The sequence below is a fragment of the Hylobates moloch genome, unplaced genomic scaffold (genome assembly GCF_009828535.3).
Source record: "Hylobates moloch isolate HMO894 unplaced genomic scaffold, HMol_V3 SCAFFOLD_1, whole genome shotgun sequence".
NCBI lineage: Eukaryota > Metazoa > Chordata > Mammalia > Primates > Hylobatidae > Hylobates > Hylobates moloch.
The window spans coordinates 148088148-148109839 of record NW_026652276.1 but is presented as its reverse complement, the minus strand read 5'-3'; the positions used below and the strand labels follow the sequence as shown (position 1 = coordinate 148109839).

At 37.1% G+C, this 21692-nt stretch overlaps 1 long non-coding RNA gene across 1 annotated transcript in view; it reads left to right on the top strand.

The window, feature by feature from the left end:
• The window catches only part of LOC131384589 (uncharacterized), a 31312-nt gene extending 13120 nt beyond the window's left edge, over positions 1 to 18192 (top strand). Inside the window, exons 2-3 of the long non-coding RNA XR_009215593.1 lie at positions 17560 to 17704; positions 18042 to 18192. This is a non-coding gene — a long non-coding RNA (uncharacterized LOC131384589). The remainder of the gene's footprint in view (positions 1 to 17559; positions 17705 to 18041) is intronic.
• Positions 18193 to 21692: the final 3500 nt, after the last annotated feature.

Sequence of the window (21692 nt, the reverse complement as noted above, 5' to 3'; positions counted from 1 at the left end):
ATCAGAACTTACTTAAATTTCTCAGGTATAGTTCACTTGACTTAATGCACATGCTGTACAAAAGCTAGTTAACTCCTTTTGAAATGGCAAGCAATATTTTGTATCATAAGCCTCAAAATAAAAATTGATTCAGGGTACTGAAAACACATCATAATAGCAAAACACTCTAAGCACGGAGGGTAAGAGGGAAAGCTGTTTTGCACTACTGGATAAAGTCATTTAACTACATGAAATCACCAATTCTCAGCCATTTTTGGCCTACAAAAATGGCAATTTTGTAGAGTTCAATCTTTATTTCTCAGCACCTGTTGCTCATTCTGCCTTTATGATCTCCCAAGAAAGTTGGGGCTTCCCTGAGTAGAAAGAAAGCAGGAGTCAAAAAATTCCAAGTGGTTTTCACTTGGCCTTCACAGGAAGGCAAAATACTTAAATAGATATTTAGTGGGCCAGTTTCAGTCCTTTAGTTATTCTTGAAAAAGGTGGAAGAGTCCCCTGAAAAAAATTACCAACAATTTATTCCACCAAATATTTTTACCTTCTAGAAAAGTGCCCTAAAATAATAAAGATTATGTGCAAAATTTATCTAGGAAAATGTTAGTAGATTATAATATTAAAGATTTAAATATAACATAAAAAACTAATTATAGAAGCTTGGTTAAATAGAGCATAGACCTTCCATAATAAAAAACAAAATAAGGTAAGTATTTATCAAGTAAGAAAGGTGTTCATGAAAGAGTATTTATTTTAAGAAAAGGATGCAAAATAGCTTCACATTATTGTATCATAAAAAATCCGTATAGATACATGTAAACATAGATACATTTAAATATATATAAACAAAATTCATAATAAGACCTGAATTGTATTCACTGTTGTCAGTGATTATTTCTGAGTGTGAGCTTAAGATTATGAATGCCTTTGGGCTTTTATTTATCTGTACTTTCTATAATAAACATGTATTATTTCTAAGATAAGAAAAAATAAAATAAAATGTTACCAAGAATACTTAATTAGACAGAGTTTATCAGCCCACTCATTTTTTTAAAAAAAGATCTGACTCCTAAATTAAGATGATTTCTGAGTATTTGCATCAGGAAGCATGATTAGCACAGAAAAAAATCCCATGGAACGTTATCCACATGAGATATTGATAACTTCTCTTGAAGTTCCAAGAGATTCTGAATCAGTGAGAGAACAAAAGGCAAGGGGTGCAGAGAGCTGGTAAGCAAACCTCTGGGAGGGGACTTACAGCAAATTAATGAATTGAAATAATTTTCTACCTACCGTGTGCCTCTTCAAGTCACGCATTTGGGTTGTTTACCTTATACCAGTGAGTAGCAATTAGGTTGCTAAAGAAGGCAAACAAACTTGATTAGTAAACAGGAAACATTTTACGTGAGAGGAAATTAAGTGGTGTTGGTTATTTGAACTTAATTTAGGAAATACTTCAGACAAATTTTTTTTTCTATTTCTTGTCACAGAGAGAATGCTTTAAATGGCCAAGGGCAGAGTAAAATATTAGAGCTTCATTCTGAAGAGATGATACATATATAGATCAAATTGATAAAAATAATGATTTCATAGGACAAATGGACATGACAGGACAAGTGAATGGAAATAGGATTTTATGGGAAAGTTAGTGAACATACTGAAATATCTCTTAGGATGAAAATAAAAATAGGCTCCGGTAAAATTACACATCGTGTGTAATGCAGTGGCTGACACAAATTGAGAACACATGTAGTTCTCAATATACATTTGTGGGTTGGATTTTTTAAAAGAATGAATGAATTGGTATAACTTCGCCTCATCACCTTAGACCATGGACCAGATCTCTGCAATTTATACACGGTAGCCAGTAGCACTGAGTTAAATTAAACTAGATATGGTTACATGCTACATAGCAAAACTATTAAATTCTGTGACTGGGGAGCCAGTTATATTCACTGTGATATGCCAATTTAGCTCTTCAATAGTTCTTTCTTCTATGGAGCTTTATATATTTAATTCAGAAGTTTAAAAATGAAACTTATGTATACTCTTTAGCATACATAGATATATAACATAAAAGCAGAAAGTCATAAAATCACAGTAAAGGAGAAATTGTGTGAAGCATTATTCTAGAATGTTAACCGTAAAATATGTAGTGTTCTTTAATACAACATAAATTGGTTCTAATATTTTTCATGAAGCTAGATTGAAATAAAAAAAGAGAGTAACTCCTTATAATTTGGATGGGCAAGTAAAAACACCTATGTATTCCTTTTACTAAAGTGAAAAGTTTAGAAGTAAAAGAAGTATGATATTTGCTTTTATTTACTATATATGCACATATTTTCCAATATCAGTATTTCATGATGAGTATACAACTCATTTGATATCTACACAACCTAAAGCATTGTTGAGGTGGCAATGTCATCTGCAAAAATCAATCTTCGTGTATCAGAAGAAACTGAAGCAAGTCCAGTGATTAACATGCTTGAGAGTTACATCAGAACAAAAGTACTGGTTGCCTAGCCATCACTTTGGAATGATAACTTAAAATGCCGATGTTCAGTTATTTGAAATTGAACACTTGCAAAACAAAGACTGATTCTCCAGGCCTCACAAATCTAAAGGTAATAGATACCCATATTGTTGTGCCATCCATTTTATGACGACTAATTTTTTTCCAAATGATGGTAGATATTGAAATATTAAGTTTCATGTTTGACATATGTCCAAGCGTATTATTGGCAACCTTGTGTTAATAAAAAAAGAAAAATAGCTAAGAATTCATAATATAATTAATTGCTATTTTATAAATCAGATGCATTCATTCAATAAATGTTTACTGCATTCATGCCGTGTGCCAGGCACTGTATTAAGTGCTAGACAACTATTACAGTAGTCCACAGTTTTGCTTTCTACAGTTTCAGTTACCCATGGTACACTGTAAGATATTTTGAGAGAGAGAAGGAGACAACATTCACGTAAGTTTTATTACCGTATGTTGTTATAATTGTTCTAGTTTAAATTTTAAATTGTTGTTGTTAATCTCTTTCTGTGCCTAACTTGAGCTTTATCGAAGGTCTAGGTATGTATGTATAGGAAAAAATAGTATATATGGGGTTCAGAACTATCTGAGGTTTCAGGTGTCTCTTAAACCAAACTTCAAAATGTGAAATTTACTAGTTTAGCTGGTTTTCAAAATAAGAATAAATTTGGAAAGCAAGCCTCTTGATTTTAGCTTAATTTTCCTCAAAAGTATCAAGTGGCTTACATCAGCTTATAGATCACTGTTATTGTATGATACATATGTGATAGAATTTTATATCCTCAAATTATCTTAGTTATTGCCTGGAAACTAAGTTCAAGTTCACTCACATTCAGGTAGAATAGTTTGTAATATTCTAGAGAACCAGAGAAGTAAATAACTCTGTAAAGGTTAAAAAAAAAAAGTGAAAAGTGAATTTCTCTTACAGGCTTTGCTTTCAGGGATCCTTGCTGCCACTAGGTGACTTCTACTGCCTCTTTTTTTTTTTTTTTTTTTTAATCTGGAGAAGGGGGTGGGGACAGGAATAGATAATATAATAAAAGTCTACATGCAGTGTGGGAAACACAGCCCTTAGCCTGGGGTGTGAGAGTGGACACTAACAAAGTCTGACACATCTTTCAGAACTCTCCATCGGATGAAAAGTGTAAAATAACAGAGCCGGCTAAGCCAGAATTCTAAATCCAGAAAAGGAAAAGATAAAAACTTAAAAGGACACAAAGACCATAGCCTCAATTTGCACTAATGTCTTTAGGGTTTCTCCTCTATGTTCCTTGATACCCGTAAAGAAGTCAAAGTTCGGTGATCAAATACCACATTCACGTTATTTTCTTTCTTGCTTTTCAGAAGCAATCCATGTTGGTTCTGTTTGTCTTTGTCTTGTCTTCTAGAATATTTCCTCTCTGGAGAGTCTTTGCTCCTGCAAGGCAATATGCCAGCTGGTTTTTCTCTGGCTTGGATAGTGGGGAAGGCATACAACTGTGTCGTGCTCATTTCGGAGGTTTCTTGTCATCCTATTTGTTTTCTTTGGGTCTCCACTTGACATGACTCAGCAACCTCACCTTTTAGCTCCAGGATATTTTATAACACCTTCATTGTGTATTAAAATAGGTCCAAATCAGTATGTAGAGCAATATATAGATCAAGATATTTACATCTACCTGGAAGGACATCAGCTAAGTATCAGAATTTCCATCTTAAGAAAGAAAATTATTTGGAGCAGTCTGAGAGACCTCCCTGAAATCATTGATCAACACATTTGGTCATATTATAATATTTACATCTAGATAATTTTTTCATTGTGCTGGTTTTGAAATCCTTCAAATTTGACACAAGAGATCTGGCAAATTAGACACTATTTTAAACACATAATGTGTGAACTAATTAATTCTTACAAGCCTAAAGGATAGATGCTGTTATTATCACCATTTTACATCAGACAACACCCTCGCACAGCAAAGCTGAGTAACTTGTCCAGAGTCAAACCACTGCTATGAGAGGGAACTAAGAGTTGAATGGAATCATCATGGCTCCACAGAGTGAGTACTCAGTCACTTCATTCACTCTTCCAAAAATCAAGTGTCTGTTATCTTTATCTAAAACAAGCATAACAAAATTATTGTAGAGAAAAAATAGAGAGTTACAAAAATTTTGAGCAAGAAAAGTTAAGCTGTCCAGATACAACGAAAACATGTGGGGAACGTATAAATATAGCAAACCCACGGGAAGATGATGGCACAATGATTCTTGCCTGGGCTAGCACAGCCATGCCCTCACTGCCTCTCTGCATCCAGTTGCTTAAAGGACCCATCCAGCATCCACACTTTTGCCAGAGTTAACATGCCAGAAACAGTCATACTAAGCTCCTGCTAAGCAGGCACATGTGAGCAGGTGCATGTGCACGCACATGTGGACGCACACACACACACACACACACACACACAGGCTCCCTATTGCTTATGTCCTGTGAGATACATGGGTTGACCTTGGCCTCAATTCTAGCTACTCCTCTACCAGCTGTTTTTTCACTGGACTCCCTAATTACTTAGGATCTCAGGAGTTTGGCACGTGCTCTCACACCTCCATATCCTTCTTTACTCATGGTCTTCCCACCAACAAGAAAACCTTTCCTCCCCACTCTGCCCAGGACCCCTTGGAAAATTTCTGATCGTCCTTCAAGATCTAAGGCAGGGGTGTTCTAAGTCAGGGGTTTCCAATCTTTTGGCTTCCCTGGGCCACATTGGAAGAGGAAGAATTGTCTTGGGCCACACATAAAATACATGAATACTAATGATAGCTGATGAGCTAAAAAAAAAAAAATTGCAAAAAGTTTACAAATTTGTGTTGGGCCATATTCAAAGTTGTCCTGGGCTGCATGCAAGTCTGTGGGCTGTGGGTCGGACAAGCTTGGTTTAAGTAAAATGTTATGTTCTCTTTGGTACTTTTCTTGAAGAACTCCTTTTTCTCCATGGCAGTTTTGATCCCTCTCAATTATGTTTCCACAGCATCACACACTTTTATTGAAACAGTTATCGCAATGTATAATTCTTGACATGTCTCTTACTCCCATGAGATTCAACCCTAACTGCTTCGTCCGCATTCCCAGGATCTATCAGAGCCCGACACCAAGGAGTGTTTCAGTAAACAGTTTTTAATTATATTTGCTGCTATTCCATATGATTTTATGGGTATTTATTATCTCCCGGCAAAATAAAGCATCAGGGTCCATGTGTGGGTGTTTCATAGGGGAAGAAAAAAGCCTCTTTTAAACATCTTGACCCTTAATGAAAGTGTTTTCTTTTACAAGAAGTTAGAGAAGGTCTTTGTCACCTACTTCTTAGCAACATGAATATTTCTAAATTGATATGTTCTAGTGGGTAGATTTTTTTACGAACAAGATAACTTTGGAAATCAAACTCTAGGAGTTGTGACTTTCTCCCCCATAGGAGAGAATAACTATATTGTTCTCCACAGACTCCTTTAAGTTAGTTTTAATTCATTTGTAATATGGTCAAATGAGTGGGTTGGTGATTCCACAGAGGTCTTCTCCCCAACTGCTCCAAATCACTTTCTTTATTAAGATGGTATCTGATACCTAGCTAGTTTTACTTCCTTCCAGGTAGCCATATAGCACAAAATTATCTTATTATATGCCATTGATCAACTAAGAGTAAGGAAAATGTATTCCTGGAGCTGTTTCATTATTTTTGTTCAGTGTCTGTATCTGCTAGAGGTTTAGACATCAAGTGCCTTGGATAGAAGTGGGTCTCTTACCAACCTAGGGGGTGTCTTCCCTGTATTTGAGCTGTTGGCAGATACAGCCCCATTCTAGCGGGATCTACACACAAAATACATTTCCCCCAAGCAACTGTTTTCGTGTTTTTCCTCTGTTCCTGTTGAGCAAATGCCACACAAAATAACTCTCTCCACTGGCATACGGTGAGCCCAGAGCCTCTTGCGGGCTTGGAAGAGGAAGCTCCATAGACTTTCTCTCCAATGTGTCAAGTCAGGGCACATGCAGCCCCAGTTACAAGATAAATGGTGGTGTGGGAACAAGTCAGCTGAGCCAACAACTGCCCGAGCGCCACAGTCAGTGTCTTTTCTGTAATTATTGCATTTAATACAGCTAGTTACTTGCACAAAAGAGCTTCCGGATACAGCAATTTCCACTGGGGGCTGTTTAGGAATGTACAGGCCCATCATTTAGCCCCGATATTGTTGGGTTGTCAGAATTGATCATAGCTCTTGACGGAACACCTCTAGCTTTTTTTTTTTATGGAGTGCCTCAGAGTGACATTTCACATTGTTTAAGTAGGAGTGATCTGTTAGTTTATATTTTATCTAAAACTGCGGATCAGATGACCTCCCTCAGGGTCTAAATACATGAATCCTTTTCGCATGTTATAATTAATAGTGGAGCCGGGAGAGAAATTCATAACAAGAGGCCGAAGAAACTGGGCAGAGCAGCTTGTCAAAAAGAAGGAAATTCCACTACAGATTAGCTTATTTTTAAGCATGTCAAGCTCTACATACAAACATGATCTATTGCTTCCTTGTAATGTCTGTTTGGGCCCACATGCTCCGGGCGGTGTCAGAGACTGCTGTAAATTTTGTCTGAGTCAGGGCAATTCTGATTGATCTCTGAGTGTAAAATCGATAAGAAGACACTGTCATTTTCTTAAAGGATGAGCTAGAAAAGGAAAATAAATTAAGACTCCACTGAATGTCTATCTCCAGCGCTCATTAATTCAGTGTGGTCTGTACTTTGTTAATGTTATGGCCACAGCTTTAATCTTCCAGGTGCTCTTCCTGTGGCTCCTTGCCAGGGGCCTTTTCTTACGTTATGTATATTTCATCTGAGAGTGGGCAGGGGGATAAAAGGGCTGCCCTCCTTTCTCCCTTAGCTCCTGATTAATCCATTTTATTATTTTAGAGAAATACATCACCATGGATACTGATTAACTTTAAAATGGACAGAGTCATCATCTCTCTCTCTCCTTCTCTCTCTCTGTCTCCTCTCCACTGTCCCCCCTTCATCAGGAGATGTATTCATTTGCCTCGAATAGTTTGAACAAATAATAATTCCAAGCATTTTGCCTTATATAATAAACTCTATGAAGATCAATTCTCTCTCTGTCTTTCTCCCCCCTCCCACCTCTCTCTTTTTTACACCCCCTGCCCCGTCTCTCTCCTTTTTCATCAGGAGATATACTCATTTGTCTACAATAGTTTGGGCAAATAATAACTACCACACCTTTTGCCTTATACAATCACTCCATGAAGGTTAACTTTCTTCTCTCTCTGTCACTCTCCCTTTGCGGCTCCCTTACCTCTCCTCCCTCCTTCCCCTCCCTCCCCTTCTTCTCTTCCCTATTTCCACCTCCCTGTCCATCATCTCCCTCTATCCTTCTGTTTCTCATCTAAGGCTTTTTTGCCAGACATTTAAAGAGTTGTATTTTTAGATTTCATCAGCTTTAAAACTTCTTGTACATCAAGAGTTTTCCCAGAATGCTTCCATTTTGTGGTTGTGTGTTTTCTCCCATAGGCTCCCAAACGTGTCCTCCAGTTTCAGGTTTTGCATTTTGCTCCTCAGGAGAAGAAGACAAGGAAGGTGGAATGTTCCTTGCCTTATCGGTATTCTGCGTTAAATATCAACATTATAACAATCTATGTTTCTGTCTGCTGCAGAAACTAAGCATCTAGTTTTGTCTAAAACTCTGTCTGGCTTCTGTGAGTGGAGGTGGGGAATCAAGTGTTCTTTAGATATTGCTCATTTCAGACACATTCTAAACACCTTTCTCAAAAGTCATAGCTCCAATAATTGTTCATGGAAATCCATCAATCAAAGGTTGGTTCCAGAAGCTTTTTGTTTGTGAAAACTTACAGAGATAATGCAAAATTTTGTTATGTTTTTCAAAACTGCAAAGTCCAAAAAGAAGGGAGAGATGGTTAAAAAAATCTGGATCTATGTGCTTCAAAGGCATTAAATTCATATTCATGAAGGGTGTTTGCTTTCTTTAACAAAGCCTAGCACATGCCAATTAATTATTTCTCAGGGAAAGGTCACTTAAGGGACTAAGTCTGTATCTCCATCTTCCCAACTGAGCATACTAAATGAATAGATTTGCAAATTTAATCTAGAAGCGACAAACATTTGGCCTTGAAAGTATTTGTCACATTTGTCTTCTTTAGAACATTAGTCTTTACTTGTTATGGAGATCATGAAATAATGAAATAACATTTTGAAATTTATAAATAATATGCAAGCATTTTAGGATGAAATTTGAGAGGAAAATGCGTACTCAGGTAATATACTTACTATTTATTTCCCCCCATTGCCACCATCAATATAGTGCCACCATAATTCTTTACAAAGGAGACTGCTCTCAGAGAGCTGATAGGCATCAACTGGAAGTGATCACTTACATTTTTTTAAATTTTTGTTTCTTAGACCTAAAAATGTAAGTTATTTTTCTTGAAGATTGTTTACGAAGTTGGACCGAAATAAGAAGTTTGATGAGACAATTAAATGGTTATTTTGTAACTGTGGAAATCCACAGTTTGCTCAGGGGCACCCTCACCCAAGTATTCATTCACTCCTGCCTACCGTGTGCCTGGCACTCTGTCTTATGTGCAAAGGGAGTGAATGGGAAAGCCTTCTAGCGTATTTCTTCACGTAAACATTAGAGATGACACCTTCCCCACAGGGTTACTATGAGGATTACATGAAAAAAAGAGATGTATAAAACAACTAACATATAGTTGCATTTTAATAGTGATAGTTTCTCTTCCCTTCATTTATTGACTGGGTGGCCTTAGGCAAATCATTTATTGAAGAACTTCAGTTTTCTCATCTATAAAAATGAGATAATAATTTTTACCATGCGGAATTGTGAAAATGAGTAATAATGTGTTTTTGTGGCAGCCCATGATACATTTAATCTACTTAAATATTATTATTATTATTAAGACAGAGTCTCACTCTGTCCCCCAGGCTAGAATGCACTAGTGCAATCTCAGCTCACTGCAACCTCTGCCTCCTGGGTTCAAGCGATTCTCTTGCCTCAGCATCCTGAGTAGCTGGGACCTATATGTACTACATACATATAGGTATGTGCCACAATGCCTGGCTAATTTTTTGTGGAGATGGGGTTTTGCCATGTTGGCCAAGCTGGTCTTGAACTCCTGACCTCAGGTGATCTGCTGGGATTGCAGTGCTGGGATTACAGGCGTGAGCCATTGTGCCCGGCGTTATTATTCCTACTTTTTATTAGGTCCAAAGGGTCTATAGGACATCCACTTGAAGATTTATGTTAGGGTGTTGAAAATACAAAGTTGTGGTAACTCACAAATTTTAGAACTTTAAATACATAAAACAAATATTTGGAATATATTATATTCACAAACAATTATGAGTAGGGATGAGATGAATTTAGAAATGGCTAAGACATCTTTTGCAAGGCTGTTTTCAGATCATTACTGATATTTCTGCATTCACAGCTTGTGTGTTAGCTGGACTTTCATAATTGAATAAGGCTTTGGTAGAAAGGAGGCCTTTTGGAATTTTGGCATAGGCATTCTGGAGAGAAAGTTACTTGCAATGTAAATGGTGGCCAATGTAAATGGTATGTCTTTCCTACCACAGACATCAGAGACTTCCTTTTGGCCAGAAAACTCAAAGAGGTGAAGGGTGTGGAAAGTCTATTAGTTCAAACACAGTACCTGAACTACACTAAATTTTCTCAATGCCATTGACAGACTTAGGAAAGGATTATTTTTCTCAATATGTATCTAAAATTTAAATATACATTTACTTTGACTCAGCAATAATTCTTTTAGAAATTTAGCCAGAGAAGATAATTCCACAAGTGTACGTAGATGTACAAACAGGGTTATTCACTGCAGTCTTGCTTAAGGAAAAAATCTAATTGCTTTTTCATAAGTGATTAAAAATAAGTTATGATTTGTAAATGCAATTGAATCTTATGCATATATTTAAAATGTTTATCGTGCTTTATAATTCTTGATATCCGGGACATATTACTGAGATTATATGGAAGAATGATCACTAAAATGTAAACAACAGTTATCTCCTACGGATGGAGTTTCAGCTGATAACCTCTGTGATTCTCTGCATTGTTTGAATTTTCACAATGATTATTCTTTTTATAATCAGAAAAAAATATTTATTATTTTTGGAGAAAAAGGTATACCTCTATATTTGTTGGCTGGGTGGTTTTAATCTAGGTCAGTGGAAATGTGAAATGATTTTTCTTTGGGATTCTGGGATACATCTCCTAATTGCCTTTTCAGGTTCTAGCCCAGCATGTTAGCTTATTTTTCTCTCTACCTTTTAGCCATCCCAACGTTTTCCACTGACAGACAAATCTGAGAAACGTGAGTTTTCTTCAGTTCCTTTGCCTCCTGATCTGGAGATTTCATTTCATGCTCATGCTATTAATTACATGGGCTTAGCATGATTATTTGTCAGTCAGGCTTGAATTGTCACTCTGATTGATCCTACCTGGGCCCTGATCGACCCTACCTGGGCCCTGATCAAGAAAGGGGGAAGAGGCTGGGCACGGTGGCTCACGCCTGTAATTCCAGTCCTTTGGGAGGACGAGGGAGGTGGATCACAAGGTCAAGAGATCGAGACCATCCTGGCCAACACAGTGAAACCCCGTCTCTACTAAAATTACAAAAATTAGCTGGGCGTGGTGGCACTCACCTGTAGTCCCAGCTACTCAGGAGGCTGAGGCAGGAGAATCGCTTGAACCTGGGAGACGGGAGGTTGCAGTGAGCCACGATTGCGCCACTGCACTCCAGCCTGGCAACAGAGCAAGACTCCATCTCAAAAAAAAAAAAGAAAAAAGAAAGGGAGAAGAGAGAGAACTCACACATTTTTAGTGAAATAACAGAATCATACTTTTGTAGATTTGGAACATCTTACTTGGTTGCTTATGTGGGAATCCTGTTCCGCCTTAGTCAGCCCAGGCTGCCAAAACAATACACTGTAGACTGGGTGGTTTACCCAACAGGAATTTATGTTTCTGGAGAGTAAAAGTCCAAGATCGAGGTGCCAGCAGAGCCAATGTCTGCTGAGGCATCTCTCCCTCAGTTGCAGGTGGTTGCCTTCCTCACTATGTCCTCATACAAGCTTTTTTTTCTGGGGTGTGGGTAGAGACAGAGAAAAGAAAGTAAGCAGGCTCTCTGGGGTGTCTTATTATAAGGGCACTAATCCCATCATATGAGTTCTACCCCCAAGAACTCATTTAAACCTAATTAACTCCCAAATGCCCCATCTTTAAATACCATCACATCGTGTGTTTGGGCTTCAACATATGAATTTGGTGTGGGGAGAGGGGCACAATTCAATCCATAGCAGCTTGTCAAACCTGAAAAAGTAAGACTGAGCCTGCTAGACTGTCAAAGGACCTGCAGGCTTTGAGGAACACTCAAAATGATTACTTTTGTGAACTCCGTAGGGCCATAGGGAGACTGTATGTGGAAATACAGTCCATTCATGTTATTCACAATAATTATGTTCTATAAAGTCACTACAAACACTGAATTAGCAAATACTGAACCATTGCTCCTAGAAGAAATATTAGATTAAGTTCCTTTGAGTCTCTGGCCACAGCATTTTCATCAACCCATCAATATTTAACTTTGTTTTACGTGTGTTTCTGTTTAAAGACACCATATTTAATATATAGGATATTAATTGACATTGAACTCACAGCCAACAGCACTATAACCCATGCCTGTATGAAGTGTATGTAACACACATATTTTCTCTGTAAGGCCCATCACAGCATTGTTGAGCTTAGAACAGTAGAAATCACTTTAGCACTACACCGGAGGGGTCATTTTAAACAATGAAATCACTAACAAAGATGGAAAACATGTGGTGTAACTTTTGAAGTCAGGACTTGTTCTTCTTTTTCAAGATTTGTTCTCAAGAATTATTAATTTAGAAAAACTAAACAACTTGTCCTGGGTCCATGTTCTCCAGGCCATGGCTATATTCCCCACCCATTAAAGGGAGAAGCAGGTCCCATTTGGACAATGAACTTAAGTGCCTTGACACTTCTTGTGTGTAGTTTCATTAAACATTGCAGCAGCAGTCCCTAGGGGAGCAGTGTTTTTGCCTCTTTGAACCCAATAATGTGTAAATTCTGTCACAGAGAACCATGCATTGAGTCTAAACACTCGTATTTTGAAAATATATTTTTGCATTCACCAAGTTCCCTATCATTTCTAAATTTTTATAGCATTATTATCTTCTCATATTTGTCTTCTATCTTCTAGGCTACTATTTATAATTTACCCGCCCCCCCCGGATTTTAGACAATAAATAAACATTTGAGGCATGTGCTGAAAGTAAGATTTTACCAGGCAAACAAGGAGAAGAGTTTTCGTTTTCAATTGTTTTTTGATGTTTGTTTTGTGCTGAATCAAAGAAGCAAGAAAGAGCTTGGTGTGTCCAGGGATCATAGGTGGTTTGAAGTGACTAGGGCAGTGATTCTCAAGTGCTTTTCTTCATAGCACCCCAGAACTCTGGGTGGCACTCTTTAAGGGATAAAAAGATATAAGGTGACATTAAACAAATCAGCAATAATAATAACCCAACTGGTACTCCTTCATAGAATATTTCCCAGCATGTATAAAAGTGCCCACAGTTATCTCACCACACAAGGGGTTCCTCTTCAGCAATGTGGTTGTATTGGAATAGTATAGTTTACTCCCCTGATGAGGTGTACTCACGAGGCTTGTAAATCTCACTTTAGAGTACACTTTCTTTAGCCTCTTGCTGGACACCCCATATCCTCTCAGCTGAACATTCCATCTGACAGGCCATGGCAAAACACAGTGCACATTCCATTGTAACAAAAATTAAGTTTGCACATTTGTCAAAATGGGGTGGCATATCTTGCAGATGCTTGGCAGGATGCCTGTGGGGAATCACTAGGTTCCAGGAGAGGATTGTATGGGGGAATAGAGTAGATGTGGGGGAAAAAGCAACAGCAGCAATAAAGATGACATCCAGGATGTATTGAGAGGCTAATATTGATAAATCTTTATTTACAGTGTTTCTAATCCTCACAACTACAACAAGCAAACTTGTTGTTATTAGTTTCTTTTTCGGAGGAGGAAAACACGGCTACAAAGGTTAAGTAACTTGTATGCAGCTATAAGAAACAGAACAGGAATCAAACTCAAATTTATCTAGTTCCAGAATCCAGGCTTTTCCCCATTATATCTCTAAAATTAGGTGATACTAGATCAAAAGTAACCTCATATGCTATCACACTGGGATGTTTAAGTACTACAATCAAAATTTCCTGTGTGTCCTGTGTGGGATAGTAATTCGTCAGGATGGGAAATGTTGTTACTCTAAATTAAGGGCTCTGGAACCCAGGTAGGCTTATAAAATGCTGGATTTCACTAGCCATGCACACGCTCAGGGTGCCCATCTCTTGAGCAATAGTTTGCATTTATGAAATCACTGTTTGGTGTTGGGGTGTATTCTGGTGCCACAAAATAGAGCTTCTGTAAGTGTGATGCTAAGCTCACCCATTCAGAGATTGAACTCATGACCTTAATCTCATTAGCAATGCCATTCTAGACCCATACTATAGCTTCTTAACCAATCACAGTGATACAGCTATACTTCAAGGATACATAGCAAATTCCTTCCGATGCATGTTTTGTTCTGCTTTGCTTTTTTAAAAATCTCTTTTTAAGCCAATTTATACTAGGATGTTTAAAATTGCTTAAAGAATTTTACCTATGCATTTGAATGTATAATTAAATATATGTGTATGTGTACATGTACATATATAGAATAAGTTCCCAATTTTATTTTTAAATATGTGCATTTATATATGTATATAATCATGTAGGAAAAAAAGGTTGGAAGAAATATAACAAAAGATAAGCATTGATTATATCTGGTGGCAAGATTACTGGTGATTTTAATTTTCTTCTTTATACTTCTCCACATTTTCTAAATTTTCAGTAAGACTATATATTATTTTTATAATAAGAAAAAACGTATATTTTCAATATGTGTTCCCATTACCTAATTTTAAGATTTGTTATATTGATTTTTGTGTTTCGATATGCCTGGCATATGTCCCTTTTGCATATTTTATTCATGGACTAAAATCCTTGTCTGACTTTCACAACTAAATCAGCTTCTTAATGCTGAGAAGAAAAACTAAAATTTACATTAAGACAGAGTGAATGACTAATCGTCATTATGCGTAGGAAGTGTTTGGAGTTGTATTTGTGTGCCTGGTGCGTGCGTGTGTGTGTGTGAGTGTGTGTGTGTGTGTGTGTTTGTGTTTTGACTATATGATGGGGTTTGAATGAGAAGCAATACAAAACAGAGGTTATCTCAAGCAAGAGATGGAAGGGGAAACATAGAAAGGAGAGTGGGGAATGAAGCCAGAAATGGGTAAAACACAGAAAAAAGCTAGGAAAGAAGTGGAGAGTAACAGCTAGTGAATGTAAGGGTTATACATTTCAGAGCATGCTGTAGAAATCTCAAATTCCTGGAGGCTAACTGCAGCATATTTCTAATAGAAACTGAGACTATCCTTTCTCTTCCATATTATTTATATTTTTCTTTGTCGTTAGTCTCCATGATCCTTTTTACATAAAGTTTCAGCCTCTGTAGCTGTTAATATGAACAGAAGCCTACTGCTTTAGACAATTACAGTCCTATAACATAAGTAAATAAGTTTGAATCATGTTATTTTCAAATAATTATATTTTAAGGATACATTGGTTGACTTTATCCATATGATTCTCACAAATATTAAAAGGAAACAAAATAAGGTAGTCATATTTCTAGAATTGTGGAAATTCACTAGTTTTGGTTTATGCAGATTTGTGTAACCTACATTTTTTTGGTGGTGGTGATCCTTTTCTTCTTTTGGGGAGACTTGTACACCTAGGGTCTGGAGTTCACGTGAACCTGAAAATTGGACCAAAACCCCTAAGATTACTTAGGCTTTCCTGGCTTTCACTCAAAATTATGAAGCTGCCTTGCTTCTCATCAGCCTGCTCATCATGTGCAGAATTATTTCCCATTATTTTGTTTACATGCATAAGTGCTTCCCCAATTTTTGTGTATGAAAAGATAAGTCCTTTAGACTGAGAAATGGGATTTCTGTTTTTGTTAGTTATTAAATACAGGAAAAGTTAAACTGTCATATTTGCAGAGTATTTTCGTCTGGGAATTTTGGAAAAAAAAAAAAGTAACTCTATCTTTTGAGAAACAAGTTACACTTTGTCCTGGCCAAGACAAGTCTTCCAAACAAAGGGGAAAAACAGCTACAGTGTTTAATGTTGTTTGGATTCTACATGAAGGCAGAAGTATGATCACCCAGACTTATTTCATGACAAAATTCAGTTCAACAAACACACACTGAGGACTTGGTAATGTGTATGTCACTATGGTCGTGCTAGAAATTCAAAAACAAACCCAACATGACCAAGTCCTGCAGGAGCCAAGTGTTGTGGAGAAGACAGATGCAGAGACATGTAAGTTAAGAAAACTAAGTTATCTGAGCTGATTTAGAATATAACACAGATGAAAGGGCAACCGAGTTTTCCATTAGGGGCTTCTCCAGTTATTACCAACCAACCAGACAATTAAAACTGCGTGGCTTAATTTTCTTCCATCTCTCTGAACTTTTCGTGGTATGTTTATTCTAAAACTTCAAAAAAATTAAGAATCTTTTTAAGTGTCTTTGAGGGTTAATTATTGAAGTATATTCTCCACACTGGAGACACCCTAGAACATCAGTTTTCAAACTTTTTAAATTGAATCCCTTTTCCAAAAAAAAGATTTTACATGAAAAGTCAAAATACAAAATACAAAACACATAAAGGCAGTGCTAATCCAGCTTCACCTCCCTCCTCTCCTCACGTTCCATGGCATAGCTCTAGGACCAGGCTCAGCAGGAGGCATTTTGAACCCATAGCCCTAGAAATCACAAAATATTTAATTTATGTTCTTTATTTTTCTATTCTATGCCAATTTCATAACAATTCTAATTTTTAACATTTTATATTTTGTATATGTGTTTCTATAGTTATATGCATATTTGCTACTTTAAATTTATTTTATGTTATCTTGAGCACAAGAGACCAGAGGTTCAGCCAGGCGCGGTGGGTCACGCCTGTAATCTCAGCACTTTGGGAGGCTGAGGTGGGTGGATCACCTGAGGTCAGGAGTTTAAGACCAGCCTGACCAACATGGAGAAACGCTGTCTCTACTAAAAATACAAAATTAGCCAGTGGTGGTGGCACATGTTTGTAATCCCAGCTACTCGGGAGGCTGAGGCAGAAGAAGAATCATTTGAACCGGGGAGGCGGAGGTTGCAGTGAGCCAAGATCATGCCATTGCACTCCAGCCTGGGCAACAAGAGCGAAACTCTGTCTCAAAAAAAAAAGAGTCCAGAGGTTCAGTATCACTTGTTTTGAACAACAGACCACTTAACATAACTAAAGGAGCCTCTCAATGCTTTTGATTTGGATAGAAATCTTAAAAAGTAAATCACATTCCCTAATTACATATTTTAAAGAATTTATGAGAAAGATTACATAGTTGCTATCTTCATCAAAATGGTGATGTTACTATTATTAAGAAATCAGTTATTCTGAGGCTGTTTATGGTTTGCAGATGACTGTGGTCTTTAATAGATGTCTCTTCCATTGTTTGCTATTTGGAAATATCCTGCCCAATATCACTTTTAAAGTTAGCTAGGGATAACTTCGTACTTCATTGGAGAAAAGGGCCACTCATACGGGGGAGGTGCCATCTCTACCCCCTCTAAACTCTCCCCTCAAACCCAACCCTTCCACACTGAGTCTGCTCACTTAGATTCCATAATTAGAGTTTCACTCTTTGTGACTCTTAATGTTTTATCCCCTATGAAAATATGAACATCTAGGAGAGAATGCTCATGAGATGGTAATCCACTTTTTATTGGGACTGATTTTTTTTTCAGAAACAGTCATAAGATTTTGACCCAATGGTGAATAGAGAGACATCACAAAGGACACTATACCTACTAAGTAGATTTAATATGTCAGAGAAGAAGAAAACAGCAGAGACAACAATACATGGTCCAGGGTCTACTTGTACTCTGCAAGGTGTGTTCACATAAAGCTCTTTGTTTGAACTGTATCATTGAAATACCAGCCAGATGGCTTCAGAATGTTCTTCTCTAATTAGGATTTCTCAATTTGGGCACAATTGCTGGACTTGGGTTGAATAATTCTTTGTTGTGAGGTTGTTCTGTGAATTGCAGGATGTTTATCAGCATTTCTGGCCTTTATCCACTAGATGCCAGTAGCATATGCCCCATGCTCCCAGTTGTCACAACGAAAAATATCTCCAGACTTTGCCAAATGTCTCCTGGGGGGCACTATCACCCCTGATTGAGAAGCACTGGTCTAAGATAATCTGTGTTTTTCTCTTCCTCCCTAGGGGTTGAGGCCTCATCAGGATTTCTTCAAAACCATATTGAGCAGCTGCGTATTTACTTTAAACCATTGTCTCCTCATCTCTAGCCTACTCTTCAGTTCTCAATCAGTATGATGACTCTTTTAGTCCCCAAATTTTATAGCTACCCATCACACCTAACCATTGTTACTAAGCATAATCTTTGCAACATGACTGAAGCCAAGAAGAGAGGATTTCTCAGCTAGATAGGAAATTGAGCACAGACACTATGCTCAGTCCTTTGACCATAGTAATTCATTAGTTTTCAACTGGTCTGCCAGATGATATAGTGACCGTCAAAATCCAGTTTTCCACTTCATCTGACAACTCATAATTTTGTGTTTGTGCGTATTTGTTAACAAAATAACCTAATATGGTATAAATAATTAGTTCTCCTTTGAAGATCAAGGGTTAGTATCTGATTTTAAATAAGTTGTTTCATTTATGGTGTTGAGTTCAGGATAACTATGATACAATGACATCACAACAATTATATTTAGCACATCTAGATTCTGCTCAGGGCAGCACAAACCCACAGGTAGCACTATGCTGATAAAAGTACCAAATCATAGTGTTCTAGGTTCTAAACAGGGCCATGCAGGATCTTAATGCAGAGAGACTCAGGCTTCACTTGTCAGCAGAAACCCTAAATTATGGTAGAGAAGACAACAGAAGGTTGAAACAGAAGCAATGTTGTAGAGAAAGCATGAGAGCCAAGGTGAGGGCACAGGCAGATCTGGGTCATGAAGTCAGAGCCAGGAAGAACAGAAAGAGGCAAAGGAGTATAATAAAAACAGTTTAAGGCAAATTGTTCTGCCTTAATATAGAGAACAATGCAAGAATCATTCAATCCCTTTTCCATGTATGCTGGCTATACAGTGTACAGCAAAACCTGAAGGCTTACCAGTGCACAGTGCACAGTAGGACAAGATTATACTTTAAATTCTGGACTATTAACTCATGTCCTCTAGATAAAATTCCCAGCCTATCCCCAAGATTATAATTGTATGCTAATATTTGTTTCTAGGTCCCTTATTATATACTAAATCATGGCTCTACAAAAAGCGCAAGATGAACTCAAAGTAGATTTAATTGTATATTTTTGCTACATTTTTGGCGCTTTAAGAATACACTTGATAGGATGCCTTCAGCTGTAATTCACCTGGTCATATGAATATTAGAAAGTTTTCAGAATACCCTACTTTTGAAAATATATACAAATACTTGCAAATTACATATCCAACAAAGGACTAATATCTAGAATCTATAAGGAACGTAAACAATTAAATTAGCAAAAAGCAAATAATCTATTAAAAAATGGCCAAAAGCTGATCGTGAGGTCAGGAGATCAAGACCATCCTGGCTAACATGGTGAAACCCCATCTCTACTAAAAATACAAAAAATTAGCTGGCATGGTTGCATGCACTTGTAGTCCCAGCTACTCGGGAGGCTGAGGCAGGAGAATCCCTTGAACCCAGGAGGCAGAGGTTGCAGTGAGCCGAGATTGCACTACTGCACTTGAGCCTGGGTGACAGAGCAAGACTTGGTAAAAAAAAAAAAAAAAAAAAAAAAAAATGGGCAAAAGACATGAACAGACACTTCTCAAAAGAAGACATACAAATAGCCAGCAAACATATGGAAAAATGCTCAATATCACTAATCATCAGAGAAATGCAAATCAAAACCACAATGAAATAATATTGAACATCAGCCAGAATAGCTATTATTAAAAAGTCAAAAAACCCAACATATGTTGGCAAAGCTGTGGAAAAGGGAATACTTATGCAGTGTTGGTATGCAGAAACAGAAACAGATACGAATGAGGGATCATACATATCCCAAACCTCAGCACACACAATAGATGTATTTAACAATCCTGCACATGTACCCCCTGAATCTAAAATAAAGGTTGAAAAGGATATACAAACATTAGTCAAAGTTGTTGGCAAATGCAATATGAGATAATGTGATTCTCATTATCTATTGCATAATAATTTAAAAATAATTTGCCAATTTTGAAATAATAAATTTAAACTTTTTAAAGATTGGTGAATACATTTAATATTTTAAAAATTCAAGGAATATTATTTGTTAATAATATATCATAGTGGTATGTAATGTTATCAGTCAACAATGGCACATCATCACTCACACAGGATAGTATTATACCCTTCATGTCTGCTAACTATGCACAAGGAAAACAAAAATTGGTTGAATCAATCAGAAGAGATAACTCATGTAAAAATGGTTAGCACAGCGCTTGGAATAAGCAGGTACTCAATGGTAACTGTGGGTGAAAAACTGGGTCAGGGAAGTTGTCTCAAGATATCCAGTGTAATTGAGCCAGGGAAAGAATACAGGATTCCTGTCTTTTGTTTGATATGTTGGACCTAGGAAAGGAGGCTTTACCTGACATAATTTTTCTCTTTGTAGTATTTATCAACAGGATGATAATCTATTAGATGATATTAGTTATATCTTAATCATAATGAAGCCTTGACTTCTATGAGCTTTGATCAATTTACTTCATATCTCTGAGTTTTCTCATCAGTGTAGTGGATTTACTACCACTTGCCTCTTAAGACTGTTCTTGGGGTTAAAGGCAAGAATGAATGCCAGGTGCGGTGGTTCACGCCTGTAATTCCAGCACTTTGGGAGGCTGAGGTGGGTGGATCATGAGGTCAGGAGATCGAGACCATCCTGGCTAACACGGTGAAACTCTGTCTCTACTAAAAATACAAAAAATTAGCCGAGTGTGTTGGCAGGCACCTGTAGTCCCAGCTACTCAGGAGGCTGAGGCAGGAGAATGGCATGAACCTGGGAGGCAGAGCTTGCAGTGAGCCGAGATCATGCCACTGCACTCCAGCCTGGGCAACTGAGCAAGACTCCATCTCAAAAAAAAAAAAAAGAATGTATGTACAATGTCTAAGTATTTTACATTAAGAGAATCTAAGTATTTTGAGCAACAGTTCAGGCCATTATTAACAAAGTTTCTTTCAGAAAGATGTCTCTGATATATTCTAACTTGAGAACTTGATTTATATATTTAGCTTTTCTGATTAGACGTTTTTAATGGCTACATCCATCCTTAAAACTATATTAAAAGGATTTTTACTCTATTTTCTATAAGCTTTCTCTTTGTTTGGCAGAGAGCATTATTTTACACTATCTCTTAAAGGACCCAAATGAGAATAGATATGACTTCTGAAAGTCTTGGGTATTTTTAATCTTCTAAGTCTTCAACCAATTGTCATTTCATTAAGGTGCCCTGCCGAGATGTTCTTTCACATACCATCATTAAGATGAATTGTAGCTCTGCTCTATAATACATGTATTACAAGCTCAGTTCACATGTGCCGAAATTATAACTACAGACAAGGTTCCATTTCCCAGAGAGGCATGCAGCATCACAGCTGCTGTCTCAGGCAGCTTTGCTGTCAGTTGCAAGTTAGAAAACCACTTTCTTAGTGATAAGAATGCAGCCCAAAATAGGAATTAAAAAATTGTCTCTGTGACAGAAGACAAGTACTAAAGTGAATATCAAGGATTACTTTATAATTTATTTAATGTGGTAAAATATACGTAACATAAATATCTAGAACTTTAACCATTTGTAACCATGTGAACAATTTAGC